Raw genomic sequence first — 23,423 nt, 5'->3', positions numbered from 1 at the left:
AGATGGCCGCCAACATTCAAATAACCCTATTAAAAATCAGAATATCACCAATAATATAAATTATGAATGTGGAACAAGTCCGTTTTGATGGTATTACTGTACCCATTATACAATCCTAACTATGTAAAGCGATAATCTGTCGGCCATCTTGGATTTCAAAATGGCCGCCACTAAAAATTAAATTCTTTAAATAATTTTTTTTTAAATATATGTGCATAAATTGTTGTTTGTACACAATATTCTAAAATTGTCACTTCTCACAGGATTGTAAATTGTAAATATAAGGCTAAAGTTGTCAATGTCCTCTATATAACAGATATATAATACCCCACTATGACTATTAAATTAAATAATCGTTCAACGTTGGAGTTGCAAAAGTATGGAACAACTTAACAATTTTTATCAAATATTCAACAACAATTACGTCTAACTAGAGGGTTAGACCTCTAGTTTGCTCGCTCTCCTCTAGGAAGTGTAAACGAAGGTTCTCGGAATGATAATGACTCGGGTAAAAAGGTTTTACAAGGACGTTCTCCTTGTACGTTTTCTGTCGGTTACCATTATTGAAAATACTTGACATTCGAAAAACTAAACCTACTCTGTTTCACAGTGTCTTAGATGATTAATAACATTTTAAAGTATAGTGTTTATTGTTTTTATAGGGCGGAGGTGGGGAGGCAGAGTTCATTTGAGGGAGATGCTTATTCGAGGGATTTTTTAGTTTTAATAATATCGTAACCTTATAATCAAATAAAATCCTCTAATAGATATGAAAAGTGGTAAAAAATTATTACAAATGCTTGGTAAATTATAGTTAACAGTGTAATGAATTCTATTATAAATAGTATATACAATATTGTGTGTATAATTAATGTGGATGGGCGTTTATTAGATAGTTGGGTAGGGGGGGGGGGGGTGGGTGGGTGTAGGCGATTATTATTAAAAGTGATGTTTTATTGGGGAGGCGTTTATTCAAATAAATACCATCATAATACATTATTTAATTTAAACATCTTTTGAAACTAACTTCCGCGACAGTGTAGGCCGTTTCGGCCAAAGAAGGAAGATGTTTTAGACGGCTTGCAATATGGGCCCTAATAGCCTACAGTTATTCCTGCCAGCTTACTCAATAAAACTCGGCTATCGGGATTTTATTTTTTAACTACACTGTGCCTTCACACGCGCGGTCCGATCCGAAAATAAACAAAAAACTAAAATAGCTATAGCCACTAACGACCAACTTAACTGAAACCAGGTAGTTGCAAGGTGAACATGTGAACTCATCGTGAACCCGGAAATTACTTTGACCGCGTACAATTGAAATTGAGTTGAAATCTACCGATGAATCAGAAATTTTGTTTTAAAACTCTTTATAATATATTCCTAAGATAGAAATATGGAACAATATCGTAATAGTGAAAACTGTTTTACATTTTGCGGTACACCTGAGATAGTTCAGGTAGGTATCCAAGGCAGAAATTTGTTCCAAAGTTTTTCCATTGTGCTCGGCTATGTCAGAATTAACCATAATTTATATATAGATTCTAAATTACAGATCTCATTTCTTTTCATGAAACTGAAACTTGATCGGAGACAGGACCACAATATAAAACAAGTGCATTTATACCTTATTGTGAAATCCTGTATAAATATGGTAAATAATAAATGCGTTAATGCTATGTAATTCAATGTCTGAACCTTCAGGGCCATAGTCACCAGTATGGTTGGTAAGTTTTCAACCTGTCAACTTTTGGCAGAAGCTTGAAGGAAATACAGATACAGCTCTGCCTATAAATAACCTTGTAAATGAATGAACTCCTACTTCTCATCTTCTAAAATCTCAACCAATTTCATTAGATATGTACCCCCTACAGACAGACCAGCATTATACACTGGTTTGATGAGTGCACATGGTTGTGGTATAAAAACTCATGTACTAGGGAAAGACAAGAATGCCTGGTGATGACTCTTGCCCGAGATGAGTGGAGGTGGACAGAGATGACATCAAAAAGCAATTATTATGTCGACCCGGTGAACTACATGGCTTTTGGACATGTAGCATTGTGAAAATAGTTTTGAGGCAAGTGCTTTTGTGAACTTGTATTACCTATACAACCAGTGACACAAATATCTTAAATGGAAAACATATCTAAAGGACAAAAGCACACAAATTCTGCTTTCTCTCTACAACTTGCTTCTACAAATGCAGACAGTACAGAGAAAGTGAAGTAGCATTTTGTTTGAAAGAGGCTGATCATAAAGATATTAACTTGAATACAGAGAGTCGACGAAATCTAAATGATGTGGTTAAACTATATCCCTATATATGTATATCAGAGGACATGTATGTGTGGGACGTGCTGGATTTACATCAATTGATCAGGGTCATTGAGCGTGGTATCATTGGAATAACACAAATTAATGATTTCATCAGAGCTGGCAAAATCTAGTTAACATTTGAAGAGAGATGATATCCCGATTAATGAAGAATGCTGCAATTCGCACAAAGGTGTTTGTTGGCCATGGCATGATGAAATTGGACAGAAAATGTTTGAGGCATTGGTAAAAGTCTTGTAGAAGGAAAACTGTCTATATGGAATCCTAAGAAAAAGACGAATATTGGCAAAAAAATATATATGACGGTGAATACAGGTGACAAACTTATCAAAGTAAAAGAAGACTCCTATAGAGATTATTTGCCTGTGAAATGAGGTATTTCAGTTATTTTGCCAATATGTTTCTGAACAAGGTTGTTGGGAACGCAGATCAGTCTGTGGAAGTTCGATGGATACAGTAGTAGAGAACGAAGGAAGGTCAACTTACTGTATCGCATTCAAGATTAGAAATATTTCATTGAAGGACTTTGGCAGAGTTAGTTGTCATTTAACTGAAGAAGTTTATGAGATGTTTTAATATGAAGAAGTGTACTGTCAGTACTGTAGACCTCCTGATGGTCAACATTTTGTGTTAATCACCATGTTGTTGTCATAGGCCTATCATTTTATGTGATTTCAATCAACGTCATAACTTGCACATATTTTAATAAGAAATTTAATCAATTTTTAAAAAATGGCGGCCATTTTGAAATTCAAAATGTCAGAATACAAATGAATATAGGTTTATAATAATTCTTATGTAGCAGAGAACCCATATGAACTTAAAATATTATTCATAATGGGTGTTACTTTGTCCAATATGGTACATTTATTGGATATTTTACGTATTGGCGGCCATCTTGGATTTGACACCCTTAAGCTTTTTAAAAAAAATGGCAACATATTTTTTTCATTACTTTACATACTAAAGACACTAAATCAGCTGGAATTTTGCTTTTAACAAAAAAATGACACGAAATTACATAGTGGCCTACACTAATAACTTAATCCTAATGAGCTTTCCAGCGTGATCACTCATCCGTGACGTCATTTATACGCCATTTTTTGAAATCACATTATCAATCATATCTCCATAATTCATTATGACATATTAATGAAATTCACTACAGGTAAACTTCAGGTCAAGGGTAAAAATATTAGCAAATAAAAAGTTGCGCGTTTCAAGGTCATGCACGTGAAATCGCGCGTTAAAAATTAAAAACGCGCAAAATTAGGTTTTGATCAATTTAGAGCATGAATTAGGCCATTTGCGCGTTTCAAAAAATTACTGCGCAAAAATGCGTTTTTGTGCGCACGATTCTTAAAATGCGTAAAAAATAAAATTTGATGTATAAACCACATTCTACTCACAATCCTTAGTAAATTCACCAATTTTGAGTCCATTCGGACTTAAAATAACGCTATACGAGCACGTTAAAAATGACAAAATGCGCTCACTAATTGTACAAAAGTGCTAAAAATGGTAAAAAATAAGGACTTTTTAAAATGAATATAACTCTTCAGAATGGCAGATGACCCCCAATTTTTTTAACTTATTATGGAAGCCAATAAGTTGTAGATACAAATGTATATACACATTAGACGTACAAAATGGTATGACGTCATCAAATGGCCACTTGAATTTAAAAATTAGGAATTTTTATCTTTTTGTGTGGGTTATCACATTCAATAGAGCGCATCTCCGTTATTTGAGCCCGATTTTCGCACAACTTTTAGTATGTGCTTGCTCAATTAATTATTCTTCTAATGAGTTGTCAACATTTTTATTTTGATGACGTCATCACGCGTAAAAACTTGAATAACCTAGGTCGTGTAATTTCAGCTACACCATACATTTGAATTTCTTATAGCTCTTCAGAATTAAAGGTGACCTTGAAGATTATAATTTATTATGAAAGCTTATGAAATGTAGATATGAATTCATATTAAAATTAAGCCTATCGGATGTTGTGATGTTATCATATGGCCAGTTGAAGTTAAAAAGTAGTTTTTAAATTTCTTTAGTCAAAGTTATACAAATTTCAAAGACCGCGCATTGCGCTTCTACGTGTCAAATTTTCTTCCAATCCTTATATTTATTTGCTCAATTCATTATCTTTCGAAATTGTCATCTTCGAGTTTATTTTGAAAATTCCATCATACCAAAAAATTAGAACACGATATGAGTCCCGTAATTTCACCTATGCTACACTGTATATAGATATACAGTATATACTGTACATATTGTATGACACATAATAGGTAGAACTCAGCACTATAAGTGTATATGCATTATGTCATAGGATGGCGTACATCAACTTTGAACGATCGTATGTTAACGTACATGCATGTTTAAAAAATGTTAATTTTATTAAAATGATAAAAATGATCACCTATAATTCGTCAAAGTGACGAATTAAATTCTAGTTTATTTATTTGGAATTACACCTTTAGATCGGTGGCACACTTAGCACAAAGGTGCATCCTTCACAATATAAAATATAAAAATTAACAGAAAAGTAAAAAAAAGGGAAAAGCAACTATCAACCCCTATCCTACCCCCCCCCCCCCCCCCCCCAATTTACATCGATACATACAGTAGATCATTACTTTACACAATGAATACAAAACAAGATATAGTAAAAGTGTATAAAATAAAATAAAATCAACTGATAAACACAGCTTATTACGAAAAACTCCCACCCCCCCCCCCCTCGTCTTTTTTTTTTTTTTCAATTTACTTTTAATGTAGCAATGTAGATAACATAGTTATTGTTGAGTCATGGAATTCAGTGAATCATTTGGAAATTTCCATGCTTGTTTTAGGTATCTTTTACAAAAACTATCCAAAATATTTTCACACTCTTCATCAATTAAATTATCTGAGTATCCCAAAATATATTTAAGTTTGTCATTTTCATGAGAAGTATAAAAAGTATCAAACATATCTTTGCTGCCATTTCTATACATATCCACATATAAATTAAATAATTCCTGATTACGTATATTATTAAAGCTGGACAATTAAGGATGAAATGATGGATGTCTTCGTCCGAATTTGTACCGAACAATTTACATTTTTTATTATTATCAATATTCCAATTTGCAGTTCTATCATTCAAAGGTAGAGTATTTAAAAAGGAATGTTTCACTAAAAATGTGCATCATTATAAATTTGGAAATCATTATGGCAAAACGTAAACAGAATGAACTTGACTTAACTAGTGTTAATAAACTTTGAAATGTTACCAATTAATTATTGTGTCATTATTGCTTGGCTCGTTTATTGCTATCAAATTACGTCAAAATAAAGGAGCTTAAAAAACATGTGGTCTAAGTGTGGGTGTTTTTATTTGATTATGACACCTCTGCATATGCGCATCAATCAAAGCCCCGCTCTGCTATTTTTATCACCCATGCTGCTGCTGCTAGCTCGAGATAAACAATAAACGACCAAAATTATGTTCACTGTACGTACGTAGGCCTAGCCTAGGCCTTTTTGCCGCTAAAAACACATTGAGAAACAATAATTTACTACTGTAACATGTTTTATAGGTACAGTAAATAATGTAACTTTTAAAAAAGGTAAATTGAATCAGCTTAATATTAATAAAGTAGGCCTAGGCCTATCAGTATTTATTTAAACTAGCTTGACACAATCATAGCCTAGGCCTTCCCTACGCTAGACCGTACCGGGCAGCATTCGGACCGGTGATTCAAAGCATTTTCAGTGACAATGTGATGACTTTAAAAATATGTTTTCAGGAAACCGGACTTTCGAAAAACCGGAAAATATATGCCCGCCCAAGGGTGTCCGGTATTGGGAGAGTTGACTGTATTTATTTATATTGTTGGTGGGTTAGTCTCAGTAAGAACCTCAGTATGTGTTTGTTAGATCTATTTTTTTAATACAAGGATGTTCCCAGAAATAATCGAAATATTCTTAGAAGGCCTATATATTATATAGATATTATTAGATTAATACAGTAAAATAAAAATGTTTTTTTTGTGTATATATTCTCTCTCAAATTATTAGCAATATGTTACGGTCAAAGTGAATAACTATATGTGACATTAAAATGGTATATTACAGTAACAAGATCTTTCACACATTTATTGACGATGTCAATCAAACTAACGAAGAGATTATGGAAACAAATTCGGAATGTTCTGTCATGTTAAAGTTCTATTGCAATTGTGCGCTATTCAAATTGTTTTTATTACTTTTGTGATTTGATTATAATTAATATGTAAATAAATTGTATTTTGTATATCGTTCATTTTATTTTTCTATTTTATGCGATTTTAATTAATGTACAGTAAGAATATTTATAACTTAGTTTAAGAAATCTTATTTCGTATAATTTGAGGTTATTTTTGTAATTACAGTATTGCTTATGATATTTGTCTTTATGATGTGAAGCGCCTTTGAGCATGAGTTTTCATGAAGGGCGCTATAGAAATCTGGTAAATAAATAAATAAATAAATAATGGAGAATCCAATGAATATATTTATGTATGGGAAATTAATCTAAAACACACTACTGAAGAAATCATCATGAAAAAAAATGGCGATTTTTATTTCGTCAAGCAAAAACTAAAACATATTGTTTGAGTCCTAAACAACGGAATTCCTAAACAACATAATATTGTCTTAGCATTCTCATCTGTTTTTTAACACCCACTGCGCCCTGTATTGTTCAATAAAATTGATCACCTAAAGGGGCATTCCCACCGCCCGTACCTGTTCCGTTTCGCGGAACGGAAGACGGCGCCGTTTTTTTCAACGTGACGCGCGCCCGCTCACCGTTCCGTTTTAAACATTTACACCTGTTCCGTTTTGTGACGTGACGTTAAAATGGCAGCCGTTTCTGGATGATCATCGGATGATAGTGATAGTTTAATTAAAGATAATATTACAAAACGGGACACAAGATTCCCGATGATAGTAACAACACACACCATGACAAATTCCATGAATCCATAATTTAATACAATAAAATCATAATCACATCCCTATGGACTGTTATGGAAGCAAATTTCTCTCTTCCCATGGTGTACTGTATTAATTATGAATAATTATGAAATAGAAACGAAATGAACATAAAAATGTCATACAAAAAAAACCGTAAGGCCTATTTGAAAAAAATGCACATTCATGTCTGGGTGTGTGTGCATGTAACCTATAGCCTACCCATAATGCTTATGCTATTTGTTTTCTTGCCTTTTGATTTGTTATGATTTTAATGTCATTTTATTCTTTTTATATTGATGTATATACAGTTGTAGACCGAAGTATATTGTTTAAATATTATTTATTGAAATGTCTTCTTCGACAGTTATTCCTGTATACAAAATGTGAAGAAATATTTATTTATTTCAAACAATATAAATAAATACTACCTATCGATTAAACAAAAAACGATCAGGCCCAGTGTGTTATAATTTATATTGAATTTTCCGTTTTATTTCGTCTATTATGTAGGCCCTAGTCCAACCGTCTGTGATGTTTATCTTGCCATTATAATATTAACTACTATATTAACACTTTTTGCGTTCCATAGTTTCTGGAGGCCGAGTTGACGGATTAGTTTTTGGCCGAGTTGACGTGAGGCCGAGTTGAATTGAGGACGAGTTGACTTGAGGCCGAGTTGACTTGAGGCCGAGTTGACGTGGGGCCGAGTTGACGTGGGGCCGACATGACTTTGGCCGAGACGGTTTAGGGCCGAGTTGGATCGAATTCGTCAGTACACATACTATCACAAATCACAAATCTGATAATGTAATAACAGTAATGCACACAATTGTGACAAATACTGTATCATAAATGTATAGTGGCATTCATCCTCTGAGTTGAGGAAATTCAGATTGGCATGTCTTGTACTCAGCAGCCACAGTGCATGGTTTACAGTACCAAGTCAATCAACACACTGTGAGATTGTACACAGCAGCCACAGTGCATGGTGTACAGTACCAAGTCAATCAACACACTGTGAGATTGTACACAGCAGCCACAGTGCATGGTGTACATTACCAAGTCAATCAACACACTGTGAGATTGTACACAGCAGCCACAGTGCATGGTGTACAGTACCAAGTCAATCAACACACTGTGAGATTGTACACAGCAGCCACAGTGCATGGTCTACAGTACCAAGTCAATCAACACACTGTGAGATTGTACACGGCAGCCACAGTGCATGGTGTACAGTACCAAGTCAATCAACACACTGTGAGATTGTACACAGCAGCAACAGTGCATGGTGTACAGTTACCAAGTCAATCAACACACTGTGAGATTGTACACAGCAGCCACAGTGCATGGTGTACAGTACCAAGTCAATCAACACACTGTGAGATTGTACACAGCAGCCACAGTGCATGGTGTACAGTACCAAGTCAATCAACACACTGTGAGATTGTACACAGCAGCCACAGTGCATGGTGTACAGTACCAAGTCAATCAACACACTGTGAGATTGTACACGGCAGCCACAGTGCATGGTCTACAGTACCAAGTCAATCAACACACTGTGAGATTGTACACAGCAGCCACAGTGCATGGTGTACAGTACCAAGTCAATCAACACACTGTGAGATTGTACACAGCAGCCACAGTGCATGGTGTACAGTACCAAGTCAATCAACACATTGTGAGATTGTACACAGCAGCCACAGTGCATGGTGTACAGTACCAAGTCAATCAACACACTGTGAGATTGTACACAGCAGCCACAGTGCATGGTGTACAGTACCAAGTCAATCAACACATTGTGAGATTGTACACAGCAGCCACAGTGCATGGTCTACAGTACCAAGTCAATCAACACACTGTGAGATTGTGCACGGCAGCCACAGTGCATGGTGTACAGTACCAAGTCAATCAACACACTGTGAGATTGTACACAGCAGCCACAGTGCATGGTGTACAGTACCAAGTCAATCAACACACTGTGAGATTGTACACAGCAGCCACAGTGCATGGTCTACAGTACCAAGTCAATCAACACATTGTGAGATTGTACACAGCAGCCACAGTGCATGGTGTACAGTACCAAGTCAATCAACACACTGTGAGATTGTACACAGCAGCCACAGTGCATGGTCTACAGTACCAAGTCAATCAACACACTGTGAGATTGTGCACGGCAGCCACAGTGCATGGTGTACAGTACCAAGTCAATCAACACACTGTGAGATTGTGCACGGCAGCCACAGTGCATGGTGTACAGTACCAAGTCAATCAACACACTGTGAGATTGTACACAGCAGCCACAGTGCATGGTGTACAGTACCAAGTCAATCAACACACTGTGAGATTGTACACAGCAGCCACAGTGCATGGTCTACAGTACCAAGTCAATCAACACACTGTGAGATTGTACACAGCAGCCACAGTGAATGGTCTACAGTACGAAGTCAATCAACACACTGTGAGATGATCCCTTATAGTCCAGTAAAGATAAGTCAAAAATAGGGTGAACCTAGAACAAATTGCAACAGAATTTTTTTTTTGTCTGGTAAATATGGTTCAAATGAATATCATATCCAAAGTTTACCAAAATCGGACATCGGGAAGTGGGTTAATTAGCATAAATTCAAAATGGCCGCCAATTGCTATTTTGAAGCCTCATATCTCTAATGTTGGTGCCGTCAAAATACTTCCACCATACATGTAGGCACAGCAAGTCTACTTCATTGGCTTTTCTGATGTCTTTTTAAATTTTGGACCAAACAGTTCTTGCTTAGAATAGAATGCATCCCCCTGTTTCTTTTCAAGTGCAGAGCATTACAAAGATGTTGCAAATTTGCTCCTTAAAATGTTTTCTTTAATTAAGTACCAATTATTCCACTATTTTTTGCTTCTTCTGTCTTAAAACGCAATTCGCTTTTTTTAATTATGGCAAAGTAAGATATTAATAGATCCCCATCTGCATTCAAAGTTTCTATTCCATTTTTCTGACATTTTTTGTCAAGGAAGTTGAATACTGTCTTGTCGAAAAATTAAATACTGTAATTAGTAGTGGCAAGTTTGAAAATTACTTTATTACCTTAACAACCCCTTTTTGGATTCCGTTGATGTGTATCTTTTAACTGATGGTTCTTCATCCTAGTGTTATATGCTCATTGAATCTTGGAAACAGCATTCAAAAGATAAACATTATATAAAACATCATAAAAAGTTGTTGTCTCATAAATGATCGACACCAAACAGATGCAATGAAATAGCAACTTTGAAAGAGCAGAATGGAGATGCTAACTATACAGAAAACTACAGTATGACATTTATCATTTTCATTTCAATTGAGATGAGTTTGTGGGAATGATGGGTTTGAATAGCCTGACCCACAGACAATCGCCTCATTACAATATTTTTTTATTCCTTTACCAATTTAAAGAGATAAAGTTCTAAAAGAAAACACAAAACAAGATGTGCGCTTGAGTACAAATCAGTTTCGGAAATACAGTTGATGATCACCTTTCATACGGTTCTGTAGAATATCTATTTTCATAAGATTTTGTAAATGGAAACTTAATGATAAATTTCAATGGTTTTTACATATATCTACTCGTAATGCACATAGGCTGTCTAAACCCAACTGCTAAGGAGATACAGGGCTTCAAAATGGTATTTTGAATTTATGCTAATTGACCTCCTTCTTGAAGTCTGATTTTGCTAAACTTTGGATATGATGTTCATGTTCACCATATCAACCAAATAAAACAAAACAAAATTCTGTTGCAATTTGTTCTAGGTTCAACCATATTTTTACTGGACTATTATTACACTTTTTAAATAGTGTACCAATTTCTTTATCATACCATGGACCTATAAATTAGATAGGTCCATGATCATATTCTATGTGCATTGCAAGTTCTCAAATTGTTAAAATAAATTTCAGTATTAAATAGAAAAGTTCAGTAGTTTTTTACGCATTACGTCAAACTATGCAACAGTTATTCGTCGTTTCGATGCATCATGAAACAGTGGCGTATCCAGGATTTTGAAGTTGGGGGGCCGGGAATTGCCAATTTGCCAACAAAATTGGTGTACATACACGACGTCTCTGATCAAGGATTACATAGTCATATTGTCTTATATCCGGGGATAACGATGCAAAATTAAAACCAAACCAACATTATCTGTTAGTATGTTGTATTCATATTACAATAAAGAAAGAATTAGGAAAATCTGATTTGTAGTTTTCGAAATATAGGGTCTAAAACATCGCCGAAAATGATCGTTTTTAGCCACGAAAGAAGTAAAACAATTTGCGGCCTCAGTCGACAATTCTATTAACTACGCCATTTTTGGTTAAAATAATTACATATAATTACGTTTTTTAGTAATTTATTTTATATATCACCATTGGAAATATCAATAAAACATGTCATTAAATGCTTATAAAATATATAAAGTTGTTTACTTAACGGAATTCGGACAAATTCATTGCTCTAACTTTGTGTAGTACGATCAGAGAGATTCATGGTACACGCGCGAGAGAAAACATTCCGCTGCGGGTGATTCGCATCCACCAATCAAATCAGCTAGAATCCTAAATCATTCAACCGTGAGCAATGCCAATCGCGAAAAAGCTCAGCTTTGATTGGCTTACGATGACATCATATCACAAAATGGTGGTTTTGTAGTTGAGCCTTACGGAATATTCTGTTCCAAAAATGAAATACATGGATATTTTTTATGGTATATGTGCTTTTTCTTTAAAAATTTTGAATAATAAAGGCCTCATATCGAGAAAAAAAAACGGTTTTTTTGCACTTATAATAAATATATCTTAGACAAAAAAGCACATGGCATGTGGAACTATATAATCTCTTAGCGTAGGAAGACATACAAATCCCAGGTCATGAGAGGCTCAACTGCATGCAAAAACAAGGTTTTAGGGTAAGGTCAAAGACTTTTGAGTAAACAATCTACCGCGTACGGCCGTACGTACGTGCTACACATTTTTTACGTGTTTCGTTAGATGTAATGAAAATTAAAAATAGTTGATCTGAAGGGATCAATGATGATATGATATGTAAATAAACAAACACTCAAAAGAATTATGTTTACAGTTCAATTATTGTCAGAATAAATAGTTTATTTTTTTCCCCGGCACCTTTGTTTGCCGACGGCCGCGATGATGTGCCGACGGAAACAAAATCAGGGGGGCCCGGGCCCCCCCGGCCCCCTACTGGATACGCCACTGTCATGAAAACAAAAGACCACCACACTGTGTTTCTTTTAAATGAAAGACCACAACACGGTGTTTGAATGCACGTTGTGAGATCAGTGAGACCCCAGGAAGGCCTGTTTGTTATGTGGTGACACAAACAAGTATAGAAACAACGTCAACTCACTTCTGATTGGGTGGTTTACTTGTTTACCGTACACTTTCGTCTACGGGATCGAGGCGAAGCACTCAGTGGTTAAAAAGCTTACGTATAATATATTTTTTCTCCATTCATATACAAAGTAAAACCTGATTCGACCAACGAGATGGATGGCTTGGTGTATTGATAAGGGTATATAGCCCCAGAGACAGGGGTTGCGGGGTTGATGTCCGTTCCCTAACTAAAACAGCAAGTTGTGGAGACTCCCTCCAGGCCATGCCTACTACTCTACTACTAGGCCTTTGTTAGCTAGAGCAAGGCTAGAGGTAGGGCCTGCCCCAGCTAGTAGGCCTAGGCCTACTAAACTACTAGCAATGGGAATCCCTAGCAATACCAATAGACTAGGGCCTAGCCTAGGCCAGGCTAGTTAGGCCGAGCCTAGCTAGAGAGAGAGAGTATGAGGCCTAGCCTAGGCGTAGTCTAGGATACGAATATAAGATCCAAAAAATTAAAAGAAGAAAGACCTGCTATTAAAACAATATAGTATAACGAATTCCGTATATGATATGGTATGATAATAATGACACAAACAAAAACTTTACTTCTTAATCTAATATGTTTGACATTCTTCAAGGATATTAAACATGCGAGTGGTTTATTGGGGTGATTAAACTTTAATTTTTATAGAGGGCGCAATCACCATTTTTGTCTGCGTAACAATTATCGCTGTGTAGTGTAATATCGAAGAACTTTTATTATTCTCTGGATTGGTGGATTGGATATTATTCCTATGATATACAATACATTTTTAACAATAGCTAGCACGTACATTTTGATATAATGATCTCCTCGATGTTAAAATCCACCCCTTTTTTTTAATTCATTAATATTTATTAACAAATATGAATAACATTAAAACATAACAGCATAAATACTGAATTGAGTTTAATTTACAAAATTGACATTATAAAATTCATTCATATAAAAATATATAATTTAGTACAAAAAAATTTAACACTATAAACAATTCATTCATCAAACATTTAATAATCGGATCAACTATGGAACAGGGCTAGAAAAGTGCCGTTTAGTAGCACAGTGGGATTCAACAAAGTTGTGTCTATGTCTAGTATGGTAAGGGGAAGTATTAGAGGGCGCAAGGATTTAATTATTTACTTCCTTTTACCTTGTCTCATTTGCATATGTTTTTGTCCCATTTTGTTTTTATAATAAATTAACAAAGTATACAAGTTTAAACAAAATTGGAAGACATTCCAACTACTTCCAGTTCCAGGGTATTTTGCCTCTTTATTTTTAATATTTAATCTCAGTTCATTTACTGTACTATAATGTTGTTGTTTCATTTGACAAGCAAGGTTGAATTCCTTCAGGAGAAAATATTTGTTTTTAATAAACTTTGGATTATTTTTCAAAACAGTAGAAAGATTTTAAACAAAATTGTATCGGGGTATATTGGAGAGAATGTAATAAATGAAGTAGATAGGCTTGTTTGATCAATTTCTTTCATGGAAAAATAATATTCATAGTTTATTACAAAATGTAATAAAAAAAAATAGGCATATTATTTAAGTTGAGATATTTTGTTCCTCAAGACATGCTAATTATAATCTACAATTCATTTATTAATCCATTATTCGTTTATGGCATTGAGGGTAGCACATATTCTTCTTCCTTAAACCAATTACTTATTTTTAAAAAAAAGTATGTTGGTCGTTTGATTTTTGCCTGTAATCTCAACATAGAGATTTTAATATAAATGCACAACAAAATATAAAAACAGTTAAAATGGTCTTATCTCTAAATATAGCAATAGGTAATGCCTGCAGGAACAGTAGCAATGTTTTATACCCACCCATGTATATTTTTGGGTAGCATGATTTTTTGAGTTTTGTAGGCCTACTGTTATTTTTTGTAATATTCCAGTATTGTTATTTTGTTTTGTCCTCTTTTTTTTGTTGCTAACATTCATGTACCGTTTAGTACGCTGAAATCTTATAATAAATCTTTCAACAGTAGAACTCTCTTTACTACTGGAGTAAACCCCTTCTTTAGGACACCTTTATTCAGGGGACACACCCCTCCTCTTTACTACTGGAGTAAACCCCTTCTTTAGTACACCCCCATTCAGGGGACACTTTCTCATAAAACGAGGGGAAATATATGTTTTAACACTACAGCCAACTCCTAATCAGGGGACACCTCTTTTAAAGGGACAGGGACACATTTGAGAGTGCCAAGTGGTTGATTTAATCCTATTAAAGGGACAGGGACAGGTTTGAGAGTGCCAAATGGTTGATTTAATCCTATTAAAGGGACAGGGACACGTTTGAGAGGGCCAAATGGTTGATTTAATCCTATTATAAGGGGACAGTAATTTTTTTTGGAAAGAAAACACCACAGACAATAACTAGTGTGTTTTAATTCTGGGATACCAAGGTACCTACGCTATTGTACATTGAGGTATGACACGCTAACATTAAATCGCAACCAAATCACTAATCAATTCGCAGATAAAAGAGTTAACAGATAGATTGTACTGGTATCACTTTTCAACACTTTAACGTCATCTAACAATTGTATGAATCAAATGTCCATGTTTATTGAATCATTGGACTAAGTCTGTGACTAAGTCTTCATCATCATCCTCTGAGAGATCTATATGGATAAAAAACAGTATCAATAAATTTAGTATAATAGTGTAGGCTGGTATGTCGTTTATATGAATGTCGTGTATATTTTTTGTTAAAAGCAAACTTTGACTTTATTTCATATCTTGATAATATAAGGAATGAAAAAAAATATGTTGCCATTTTTTCAAAAGACATTTAAAGGACCAAATTCAAGATGGCCGCCAACATTCAAATAACCCTATTAAAAATCAGAATATCACCAATAATACAAATTATGAATGTGGAACAAGTCCGTTTTGATGGTATTACTGTACCCATTATACAATCCTAACTATGTAAAGCGATAATCTGTCGGCCATCTTGGATTTCAAAATGGCCGCCACTAAAAATTAAATTCTTTAAATATTTTTTTAAAAATATGTGTGCATAAATTGTTGTTTGTACACAATGTTCTAAAATTGTCACTTCTCACAGGATTGTAAATTGTAAATATAAGGCTAAAGTTGTCAATGTCCTCTATAACAGATATATAATACCCCACTATGACTATTAAATTAAATAATCGTTCAAAGTTGGAGTTGCAAAAGTATGGAACAACTTAACAATTTATATCAAATATTCGACAACAATTACGTCTAACTAGAGGGTTAGACCTCTAGTTTGCTCGCTCCCCTCTAGGAAGTGTAAACGAAGGTTCTCGGAATGATAATGACTCGGGTAAAAAGGTTTTAGAAGGACGTTCTCCTTGTACGTTTTCTGTCGGTTATCATTATTGAAAATGCTTGACATTCGAAAAACTAAACCTACTCTGTTTCACAGTGTCTTAGATGATTAATAACATTTTAAAGTATAGTGTTTATTGTTTTATAGGGCGGAGGTGGGGAGGCAGAGTTCATTTGAGGGAGATATAAATAGATATAAAGAGAAATAAAATCCTCTAATAGATAGGAAAAGTGGTAAAAAATTATAAAAAATTATAGTTAACAGTGTAATGAATTCTATTATAAATAGTATATACAATATTGTGTGTATAATTAATGTGGATGGGCGTTTATTAGATAGGTAGGTGGGGTGGGGTGGGTGTAGGCGATTATTATTCAAAGTGATGTTTTATTGGGGAGGCGTTTATTCAAATAAATACCATCATAATACATTATTTAATTTAAACATTTTTTGAAACTAACTTCCGTGACAGTGTAGGCCGTTTCGGCCCAAGAAGGAAGATGTTTTATATTAGATGGCTTGCAATATGGGCCCTAATGGGACACAGATAGCCTACAGTTATTCCTGCCAGCTTACTCAATAAAACTCGGCTATCGGGATTTTATTTTTTAACTACTGTACCTTCACACGCGCGGTCCGATCCGAAAATAAACAAAAAACTAAAATAGCTATAGCCACTAACGACCAACTTAACTGAAACCAGGTAGTTGCAAGGTGAACCTGTGAACTCATCGTGAACTCGGAAATTACTTTGACCGCGTACGCGTAATTAAAATTGAGTTGTAAATCTACCGATGAATCAGAAGTTTTGTTTTAAAACTCTTTATAATATATTCCTAAGATAGAAATATGGAACAATATCGTAATAGTGAAAACTGTGTTACATTTTGCGGTACACCTGAGATAGTTCAGGAAGGTATCCAAGGCAGAAATTTGTTCAAAAGTTTTTCCATTGTGCTCGCCTATATATATCAGAATTAACCATAATTTATATATAGATTCTAAATTACAGATCTCATTTCTTTTCATGAAACTGAAACTTGACAGGAGACAGGACCACAATATAAAACAAGTGCATTTATACCTTATTGTGAAATCCTGTATAAATATGGTAAATAATAAATTCGTTATTGCTATGTAATTCAATGTCTGAACCTTCAGGGCCATAGTCACCAGTATAGTGGTTGGTAAGTTTTCAACCTGTCAACTTTTGGCAGAAGCTTGAAGGAAATACAGATACAGCTCTGCCTATAAATAACATTGTAAATGAATGAACTCCTACTTCTCATCTTCTGCAATCTCAACCAATTTCATTAGATATGTACCCCCTACAGACAGACCAGCATTATACACTGGTTTGATGAGTGCACATGGTTGTGGTATAAAAACTCGTGTACTAGGGAAAGACAAGAATGCCTGGTGATGACTCCTGCCCGAGATGAGTGGAGGTGGACAGAGATGACATCAAAAAGCAATTATTATGTCGACCCGGTAAACTATATGGCTTTTGGACATGTAGCATTGTGAAAATAGTGTTGAGCAAGTGCTTTTGTGGACTTGTATTACCTATACAACCAGTTACACAAATATCTTAAATGGAAAACATCTCTAAAGGACAAAAGCACACTAATTCTGCTTTCTCTCTACAACTTGCTTCTTCAAATGCAGACAGAGAAAGACATTCTAAGTTAAGTATCATTTTGTTTGAAAGAGGCTGATCATAAAGATATTAACTTGAATACAGAGAGTCGACGAAATCTAAATGATGTGGTTAAACTATATCCCTATGTATATGAGAGGACATGTATGTGTGGGACTTGCTGGATTTACATCAATTGATCAGGGTCATTGAGCGTAGTATCATTGGAATAACACAAATTAATGATTTCATCAGAGCTGGCAAATCTAGTTAACATTTAAAGAGAGATGATATCCCGATTAATGAAGAATGCTGCAATTCGCACAAAGGTGTTTGTTGGCCATGGCATGATGAAATTGGACAGAAAATGTTTGAGGCATTGGTAAAAGTCTTGTAGAAGGAAAACTGTCTATATGGGATCCTAAGAAAAAGACGAATATTGGCAAAAAATATATATGACTGTGAATACAGGTGACAAACTTATCAAAGTAAAAGAAGACTCCCATAGAGATTATTTGCCGGTGAAATGAGGTATTTCAGTTATTTTGCCAATTTGTTTCTGAACAAGGTTGTTGGGAACGCAGATCAGTCTGTGGAAGTTCGATGGATACAGTAGTAGAGAACGAAGGAAGGTCAACTTACTGTATCGCATTCAAGATTAGAAATATTTAATTGAAGGACTTTGGCAGAGTTAGTTGTCATTTAACTGAAGAAATTTATGAGATGTTTTAATATGAAGAAGTGTTCTGTCAGTACTGTACATTTTGTGTTAATCACCATGTTGTTGTCATAAGCATATCATTTTGTATATGTATTTCAATCTAATTTTATTTAACTTATACAAGTTTTAATAAGAAATTTAACCCATTTTTAAAAAATGGCGGCCATTTTAAAATTCAAAATGGCCGCCATTTTGTGTTAATCACCAATGTTGTTGGCATAGGCCTATCATTTTATGTGATTTCAATCAACGTCATAACTTGCACATGTTTTAATAAGAAATTTAATCCATTTTTTAAAAATGGCGGCGATTTTGAAATTCAAAATGTCAGAATACTAATGAATATAAGTTTATAATAATTCTTATATAGCAGAGAACCCATATGAACTTAAAATATTATTCATAATGGGTGTTACTTTGTCCAATATGGTACATTTATTGGATATTTTACGTATTGGCGGCCATCTTGGATTTGACACCCTTAAGCTTTTTTAAAAAAATGGCAACATATTTTTTTCATTACTTTACATCCTAAAGACACTAAATCAGCTGGAATTTTGCTTTTAACAAAAAAATGACACGAAATTACATAGTGGCCTACACTATAACACTTATCATGATTATTGTGGAAATTGTAATTGCTTTTTAAAGATTATGAATAATAAATATAAATTCATAAAACAGAGCAATATTTTCCAATGCAATAAATTCAATAGATTAGCATCACAATCATTATTTGAATATTATTACTTGAAACACCACAAAATAATTTCCCATTTTAAGTAATAAATTCAGTAGATAGCATTCTTATCATAATTACTGTTTTAAGATTTATGAATAAAAATTCAAGAAAGTCCACAAAATCATTTTCAATTTTAAGTAATAAATTCAGCATTGTTATAAGTATTGTTTAAATCATCATCAGTGTTTGAATATGATTATAATATTAATTCAATTCAACAATTTTCTATATCTATAATCAGCTTTTAGAAACAACTACAAAAAAACTACTCACTCTAATTATTTTATTCCTATAATAATAAGTTACAGTATATTCTTTGTTTTATAAATCCTAAATTTTTGAGTAATATCCTCAATATCACCAACTTCTATGTCATTATCATCTTAATCATATTATCATATCATATATCATCATATGAGACTTCCTTTTTTATATGTTTCTCCCAATTTTGTATAATACTTTATACGAGCGCTGCTAGAGATTACAAGGTCAGATGATCCCAAGGTCATTACGTCATAAGTTCACTGGCACGTCAACATAAATATCCACTTAATCTAAACCGCTGTTCCGCAACCTATGGGTCAAGACCCAATGTTTGGGTCGCGAAAACAAATTGATGGATCGAGAATGTTTCAGATACTGAAACCTTTTAGAAAGTATAAACTGATCTAGATGTGAAAGGTAATCTACAAAGGCTAATTATATTTTACATCTACAGTTTTTTTTTTGAGGCGAGTAGCGTACACACAATTGGGAATTGACGACGGGCCAATGGACGCTTTTGACACATAGTTGGTTGCTAATATACAAGTGGGGAATCCCCTTTTAGGGCGTGGATTTAATAATCTACCAACTGGTTCTATGACGCTATTGTTCTGTAGTTTGCAATGAGTGTGTAACTTGACTGAAAAAGTGCATCCTTTGATGTACCGGCGGTGGGAACATTTACAATGAACATTCAATAGAAACAGGTCCCTCCCAAATTACACTCATAGCGATGTTGTTCCTAGCCAGGGGAACTTTTTATGGTTCGGGATGTTAGCATTGAACACAAATGTGTGTACCGGCGGAAAAAGTAGGCTACGATCCTTTTGCCAATTGCGAGCGCGCTATTATTATAGTGGACTAGAGGTGCCTTTTATATGGATTTTTACGTGCGACAGTACCATTTCCGGCCATCTATGGGTGTCACTTAACATGGCAGGTCTGTGGCTCAAATACGCAATGTTGGGTCGCGAGAATTACCAAAATAGGATCAAGGGTCGGAGTCAAAAAAGGTTGCGCTCATATATCTGTCGACGAGTAACAGTCGACTACGACCCATGTGGACGTGGATTTAGTTCACGTTCACTCAAATCTAAAAGTCCCTAATATATCATATGTTGGTCTTGTAGTGCATTAATGACGCACTACTTATACACAGAAACAGGTTTGTCAGGGAAAGCAATTGATCCCAAAATAAATTATTGAGAGGTCAATAATAGCCTTTTGACCCCTATAATAACTCATAAAAATGAAATCTATGCTCTGAAACAGGTAGCTCCTAATCGATCACAAAACATTTCCAGTTGTAAACAATCACCTTGCTTGCTAATTATGCACCATATTATCCATCAATATTACTTTGACTCTAAAAACCGTTTTTGTACCCCTACCCCGTGAATTGTATTTTTAATGACTGTATCATTTGTGATTATAGTCAATGCTAATGAAAGAAGAAAACTATCAAACCTGTAAATGTGCATAATTCATTCACATCTATATAAGGCATGGTTCAGAAATTATAATTAAATTACCTACATCCTCACAATGATTCTCTATAAGTTTAAAGAGTTTTTCAATAGCACAATGCATGGATACCGTACATGCACACAATTTACAGAGCTCATCATATGGTCAGTATGAGAACATTTTCAAAATCAGTTTATCAAAGCATTGGAAAAAGAAATTGAACATCTGTCCTTTGCAATGAAAATTGGTTTACCCCAAAATCTTGATAATTAAAACTTCACTTACTTTCAAAAAAATTTAAAATTTCATTTTTTTCTTGGTCCTGTATCTGCTTGTTATTTTTCAAAACAGAGATGGGTGTATTTCCTTCCTATAAAAATGAGTTTAGAGAAGTATCAGAATATTATTTAATTGATACAGTATCATATCATGGCTCAAACATTTACTGTCTAGTGATTGGTTGATAGAGCATCATTGGCTGCGTTGGACAAAATATTAAATTTAGACGAGAATAGTATTTACTATTTCTATTAAAAGTAAAAAACACTGTAAATACACGTTATTATGGTTACCATTATAAATAAATACCGAAAAAAATTATAGTCAATATAATTAAATTCATTCTTATTATTATCATTACTGTAAATAATCAATATATATATTTTATAATTAATATTTTTTTTGGTAAAAATCACTGTAAATACACTTTATGTTTACCATTATAATACCAAAAAATGGGGTGTCTAGAAAACTCCATTTTGGAACTAGAAAAGTCAGATATCCGAGTTTTCTAGATCTAGAAAACTCAGGTATATCCGAGATCTGAGTTTTCTAGACACCTAAAAAAATGTACGATTGATTGAATAAAGTTCACATATGTAAATCTAAATAATCTAATAATAATTGCCATTATTGATAAACAACGAAACAAAAAAAATGTTTCCGCAGCTGATTGTCCTGACAATTCTTTTTACATTACCTTATTTTGCAATGTTACTGGTGCACCATGCTGTTTCAGATAAGCCACCATTTCTAAGGTAGGGTGATATCTATCACTCAGATATACATGTAATGGAGTGTTTCCATCCTGGAAAGGAATTATAATCATAAAGTTTATAAATAATGACAACAGACATTATGTGAATTGTTTGCAATAGCTGTAAACATTTTGAAAGTTGATATTGTGGACTATATCAAATGTACTCCACAAAATATCCAGTTTATTTGAGCAATGGCCTGCCACAGGAGTTGCCATTTTTGATTGTCTAATTCAACTGAGGCTTAAAAGGGCCCACTACAAATATGGTGTATGGGCACCTCAATAATTTATTTAATTTTGTACAATGAATCATAGAGATATGTGTCAGAGAATTACATATACAATTGTACACCCTATGAGCAAAGGGGGTATAAAAGGTATCAAAATTGCCACACATTTTAGAGAACTTTTGATGAGATGTGAACCATACAATTAACATTGTATAACATTAACAAATTATAGAATAACATCAGAAACAATAGAATGTCTTGTGGCCTATGATAAAATGAGTGGGGGGGGGAGGAGAATGTTTACCGCAGAAGATATAGATTGTTAGCCTATTACACTGAAAATTTCCTATAAATTACCTTATTTTGCAATGTTGTTGAAGCATCCTGATTTAGGAGACATGTCACCATTTCTAAGGTAGGGTCATAATTGCCACTCAGATATACATGTAATGGAGTGTTTCCATCCTGTAAAGGAATCATAGTCATGACTTTTAAAATATTGATAACAGACATCTGTAATATGTAAAATGCGTTTTGATAATCAAATACTTAAGGAAATCATTGAGCAATTTCAAATTGCGCAAGTCGTTCAAATTGCACATAACATAACCACTCAGACTGTGTTAGTGATTGATGCATTGACTTTCCCTCCTGTGTACCATAAAGTCTATTATTTTATGTTTCAGGTAACACATTATCAATTTGCAAAATGTTTAAAATTATATTCTTATGATGTGTGTGGTCAATAGACATAATTAATCATAAATGATATTTTGCGTCTCATCATACTCATTCTCAGTAGCAGGCTCAGATCTGGGAATCAAATCTCATACACTGCCAAATATTATAGTTCTGTTTCCCTATTCATAATTTCTGTAATATCGCTGATTATACTATGCCCAAGAAAAACCTGCATTTTAACATTCTTACAACGTCATCAAGATGTCATAACAACAGTCCTAAACAGCCTTTCTGTTACCAACCTCAACTCTGTTACTTCCAAATAATCACACTAGCTTTACTACCCAGGTCGCTATATTTTGGTTTTTGTACGCAAGTTGGGTACCCCTCATGAAATTTCACCAAAAAAAAAAATGTATAATTCAGTAATCATATGTAATATGCATAGGTCTGGCCCGGGTTTCTGATTTCCTGGGTCGTGGTCATGTTTTTGTGAACTCCTAGAGGGTAAGCGAACGAAAGTGTTTCTCTTTAAATACAACAATTATTGGAT

At 34.1% G+C, this 23,423-nt stretch overlaps 1 long non-coding RNA gene across 1 annotated transcript; it reads right to left on the bottom strand.

The window, feature by feature from the left end:
• Positions 1–13,671: 13,671 nt before the first annotated feature.
• On the bottom strand, positions 13,672–21,999 carry LOC140048053 (uncharacterized). Its single transcript, XR_011845042.1, has 3 exons — positions 21,900–21,999; positions 21,206–21,290; positions 13,672–15,389 (listed from the first exon to the last, which is right to left on the bottom strand). It is a non-coding gene; the product is annotated as an uncharacterized lncRNA (long non-coding RNA).
• Positions 22,000–23,423: the final 1,424 nt, after the last annotated feature.

Source organism: Antedon mediterranea, chromosome 4 (assembly GCF_964355755.1).
Source record: "Antedon mediterranea chromosome 4, ecAntMedi1.1, whole genome shotgun sequence".
NCBI lineage: Eukaryota > Metazoa > Echinodermata > Crinoidea > Comatulida > Antedonidae > Antedon > Antedon mediterranea.
This window is presented reverse-complemented; position numbering and strand designations above follow the sequence as displayed.